Source organism: Entelurus aequoreus, linkage group LG08 (assembly GCF_033978785.1).
Source record: "Entelurus aequoreus isolate RoL-2023_Sb linkage group LG08, RoL_Eaeq_v1.1, whole genome shotgun sequence".
Taxonomy (NCBI): domain Eukaryota; kingdom Metazoa; phylum Chordata; class Actinopteri; order Syngnathiformes; family Syngnathidae; genus Entelurus; species Entelurus aequoreus.
The window spans coordinates 57,369,732-57,375,479 of NC_084738.1; the positions used below are offsets into that span (position 1 = coordinate 57,369,732).

The following is a 5,748-nucleotide window of genomic DNA, read 5'->3' on the forward strand; positions in this document are numbered from 1 at the left end:
ATAATAAAATACAGTAGCGTAATAAGCCCAAGAATTCATTAAAAACAAGGCAGCAGTTTTATCTAACAATTGTATTTAATATTTTTGTCTACTGTAACATTACACACACTGCACACACATCAACAATGGTACTCCATATATAAGTGTTAACAGGTTAAACTAGCGTGGCTCATTTAGTATCATCATTTTAGCTTTACTATTAAATAAATTATTCCTCCCGGCAGAGAAAAAGCCACGTTATGTTTTATAATCGAGGTATTCGAATGAAAAATTATTAGAATTCCCTTGTGTTGTACCTCAAGTAGGGGAGTATCCAATGAAGCGTCTGTTGCAATGACGGAGTGATGCCTACAGGTGGCGTGGTGGCTCAAACAAGCGAGTTCGGATCTTTACTGGCTAATCCCGGGATTAGTCCACGCTAATCTGGGTCACAAGGTCGCCTTCAACCTGTCATTATTTATTTTTCTACTAAAGGACACTTTTTAACCTGATCAAGTTCGCCAACTGCCCAGCGGAACCCTTTCTGGACCTTCCGACGGGCCCTTAGTCCCGATGACGTCCCCCTCGCCCGGAGGTCCACTTTGACGCGAAGCATGTAAATCCACCTGGCAGTAAATCCTCTAAAGCGGATCAGGTCCAGGACGCCTGGGGGATCATAATTATGGTTGCGAGGTCGTGTGCGGCTCGATGCGAAGAACTGGACTTGACCTGAACGATTCTGGGGGGATCTTCTGGAGGCTCCTGGAGGACCATGACCCACGCAGGGGACGTCCAGGTAGGACTGAAGATTTTTCACTTTTTTTCAAATGAATGCACAACAATATAAAAAATACATAATATTCTACCTTTATTGTGTTTTATTATTGTTTGGAAAATACTGTATGTATTAAGAGGGTGCAAAAGTCCATCCAGATCCTTTTATTCTAGGCCTGACTAAAATTTTAACTATTTATTCTACATAAATGGGTTAAAAACATCAACATTGAGAGCGATTGAGCTATCTAAAAGACTAAAATTGTCGCCTGTCTCTCATGCTTTTGTTCACCGAGGTTGAATACCTGGACGAGTATCGAAACTGAAAGTTAACTAAGACGTCACTCTGTTTCCAGGCTGGTACTTCATGACAGCATTAATAATAATAATAATAATTATAATATATGTGTGTGTATTTGCAAGGTGCATTCATCGTGTTTATCTGCCGGGTATCGAAACTAAAAGTTAACTTGACGTCTTCACTCCCTCCCCAGGCTGGTACTTCATGACACCATTAATAATAATAATAATAATATATATGTGTGAGATAAATAAAACCCCATTGTGTTTATTGTTTCTGAGCAAAACCAAGGCCAGAGCCAGTCGTTTCTAAAGCCCTCCATTTTGACCGAAAGAGGGAAAATATTCCCTTAACATATGACAAAATCAAAACAAAATGTGCACAGTTAAAACATTTAAAAAAAAAAAATATTTCTCATGTATTGTGAACCTATGCCTTACAGTGTACTTTTCCACGTAGCTAAATTGTTTACTTCCGTTTTGTTGTTATTGTGCTCTCAGACTGCAGTATTGATCAATTAGGACACTTATTAGGTATGTCTAGCTTGTGTGCTAATGTATGCTTAGCTGTGGTGTAGCTGCTAGCTCAGAGTTGCCTGTAGCCGAGCATCTTTACCTTTTGTAAAATAGAAGAAATTGTGTGCTTATTGGAGGACATTTAGATGTTAACTTTGCACAAGTAAACAAGCTGCAGGACTGCTTGTATCGCACGTGATATCACACACAAGCAAACACGCTGCGGGACTGCTCGTATCGCACATGATATCACACGCAAGTAAACACGCTGCGGGACTGCTTGTATCACACATGGTATCACACGCAAGTAAACACGCTGCAGGACTGCTTGTATCGCACATGCTATCACACACAAGCAAACACGCTGCAGGACTGCTTGTATCGCACGTGCTATCACACGCAAGTAAACACGCTGCAGGACTGCTTGTATCGCACGTGCTATCACACACAAGCAAACACGCTGCGGGACTGCTTGTATCGCACAAGATATCACATGCAAGTAAACACGCTGCACGACTGCTTGTATCGCACGTGCTATCACACACAAGCAAACACGCTGCAGGACTGCTTGTATCGCACAAGATATCACACGCAAGTAAACACGCTACAGGACTGCTTGTATCGCACATGCTATCACACACAAGCAAACAGGCTGCTAGACTGCTTGTATCGCACATGCTATCACACACAAGCAAACACGCTGCAGGACTGCTTGTATCGCACGTGCTATCACACGCAAGTAAACACGCTGCAGGACTGCTTGTATCGCACGTGCTATCACACACAAGCAAACACGCTGCGGGACTGCTTGTATCGCACAAGATATCACATGCAAGTAAACACGCTGCACGACTGCTTGTATCGCACGTGCTATCACACACAAGCAAACACGCTGCAGGACTGCTTGTATCGCACAAGATATCACACGCAAGTAAACACGCTACAGGACTGCTTGTATCGCACATGCTATCACACACAAGCAAACAGGCTGCTAGACTGCTTGTATCGCACATGCTATCACACAGAAGCAAACACGCTGCGGGACTGCTTGTATCGCACAAGATATCACATGCAAGTAAACACGCTGCAGGACTGCTTGCATCGCACGTGCTATCACACGCAAGTAAACGCGCTGCGCGACTGCTTGTATCGCACGTGCTATCATACACAAGCAAACGTGCTGCAGGACTGCTCGTATTGCACGTGCTATCACACACAAGCAAACATGCTGCAGGACCGCTTGTATCGCACATGATATCACACACAAGCAAACACGCTACGGGACTGCTCGCATTGCACATGATATCACACGCAAGTAAACACGCTGCAGGACTGCTTGTATTGCACGTGATATCACACACAAGCAAACACGCTGCGGGACTGCTCGTATCGCTCATGATATCACACTCAAGTAAACACAAGTAAAAAAGATATAAATATATATGGTCAAATGCAGAGAGTAATTCAGTGGTACTTTAACTTTAAATTTAAAATAAATATGAATAATAATATATAACATAAATGATACAATAATAAAATATTAAATATATTTATGTAACATACATATATGAATATTATAATATGTAATAAAATATAAATCAAATATGCAATAATAATACACAAATAAATACAAATAAATGTAAAATATATACATAAAATACAAAAATAAAAACTTAGATATGTAATATTTAATATATTTTTTCACCTGGTCCTTATTTTCCAAAGGTCGTAAAACAATATCAGTAATTGTCTATCGACTGATATAAGACACCTGTATCGGCCCTATTCAGGGTAGTTTTGAGGGGCCATGTGGAGGTGCAGCCTGATCCTAACGGCTTTAGAGAAGATCTTACAGCTCCACTGATTAGCAGGAGATGTTCTCTCACACATGAAAAGTTGTGTGAGCGTGAAGATGGCGGACGTCTTGCTCATCGGTAAAAAAAAGATCAGTGCTGGGCGGGACAAAAGACTCGGCCGCCATCTTTCCTTCTTTCTTTCTTTCATTTAGTTTATTTCGAACATGAACACACTTACAGCATATCACATCACACAATTTCATATCTAGTCTGTTTACATCATGTCCGAAAAGAAAAGCTTATTTAATCCTACCCCTTTCCCACTTCAGAGTGTTTACAAATACATATGTTCATTTACTGACCTTTTTATAGTAAAATGACATCCGTGAATGAGTAATACAACAGTTTTGTAATATGTAATTAGCTAAGTCAGTCATTATTAACATACTGAGATGAAGAATATCTTATTTTTGTTAGCATAGTATATTTTTGTTAGCAAGGTATATTTGTCTTAGCATACCATGCTAACACAACTATACCATGCTAACAATAACATACCACACTAACCAAAACCCACCCTGCTAAGAATACCATACCATGCTAAAAAATATTGTGCTAACAATAACGTACCATGCTAACAACAACATAATAACATGCTAAGACAAATATACCTTGCTAACACAAATATACATAATGCTAACACAAATATACCTCGCGAACATAAATATACCAGGCTAACAAATATATACCATGCTAACACTAATGTACCATGCTAACACTAACATACCATGCTAAACACAAATATACCTTGCTAACAAAAATGTGCCATGCTAACAAAAACATACCATGCTAACACTAATGTACCATGCTAACACAACTATACCATGCTAACAATAACATACCACACCAACCAAAACCCACCCTGCTAAGAATACCATACAATGCTAAAAAATATTGTGCTATACAAATATACCTAATGCTAACACAAATATACCTCGCGAACATAAATATACCAGGCTAACAAATATATACCATGCTAACACTAATGTACAACGCTAACACAACTATACCATGTTAACACTAATATACTTTGCTAACAAAACACACCACGCTAAAAAATAAAGCATGCTAACACTAACCTACCATGCTAACATAAATATACCTTGCTAATAAAAATGTACCATGCTAACAATAACATACCAGGCTAACAAAAACATGCTATGCTAACACTTATGTACCATGCTAACACAACTATGCCATGTTAACACTAACATACATTGCTAACAAAATACACCATGCTAAAAAATACAGCATGCTAACAATAACATACCATGCTAACACTAACATACCACGCTAAACACAAATATACCTTGCTAACAAAAATGTGCCATGCTAACAAAAACATACCATGCTAACACTAATGTACCATGCTAACACTAAGGTACCATGCTAACAATAACATACCACACTAACCAAAACCCACCCTGCTAAGAATAGCATACCATGCTAAAAATATTGTGCTAACAATAACATACAATGCTAACAATACCATACCATGCTAGCACTAACATAATATGCTAACAATACCATACCATGTTAACACTGATATAATATGATAATGCTAACAATAACATACCATGCTAAAAATATTGTGCTAACAATAACATACCATGCTAACAATAACATAATAACATGCTAAGACATGGTATGTTAATGTTATCATGGTATGTTATTGTTAGCATTAGCATATTATGTCAATGTTAGCATAGTATATTTTTGTTAGCAAGGTATATTTGTCTTAGCATGTTATTATGTTATTGTTAGCACAATATTTTTAGCATGGTATGGTATTCTTAGCAGGGGGTTTTTGGTTAGTGTGGTATGTTATTGTTAGCATGGTATAGTTGTGTTAGCATGGTAATATATTGTTAGCAAGGTATATTTGTGTTTAGCATGGTATGTTAGTGTTAGCATGGTATGTTATTGTTAGCATGCTGTATTTTTTAGCACGGTATATTTTGTTAGCAAGGTATATTAGTGTTAACATGGTATAGTTGTGTTAGCATAGTACATACAGTAAGTGTTAGCATGGTATGTTTTTGTTAGCCTGGTATGTTATTGTTAGCATGGTGTATTTTTAGCATGGTATATTTTGTTAGCAATTATATTAGTGTTAACATGGTACATGGTATGTTTTTGTTAGCCTGGTATGTTATTGTTAGCATGGTACATTTTTGTTAGCAAGGTATATTAGTGTTAACATGGTATAGTTGTGTTAGCATGGTACATTAGTGTTAGCATGGTATATATTTGTTAGCCTGGTATATTATTGTTAGCATGGTATATTTATGTTCGCGAGTTATACTTGTGTTAGCAAGGTATG

The 5,748-nt window shown here is 37.9% G+C and overlaps 1 protein-coding gene across 3 annotated transcripts in view; it reads left to right on the plus strand.

Moving 5' to 3' along the window:
• The first annotated feature begins 416 nt into the window (after window positions 1-416).
• Window positions 417-5,748, plus strand: part of osbpl7 (oxysterol binding protein-like 7) — a 53,547-nt gene continuing 48,215 nt past the window's right edge. For all 3 annotated transcript variants that reach the window (XM_062056895.1, XM_062056894.1, XM_062056896.1), the window contains exon 1: window positions 417-775. The gene's annotated coding sequence lies outside the window, so the exon portion shown is untranslated. The remainder of the gene's footprint in view (window positions 776-5,748) is intronic.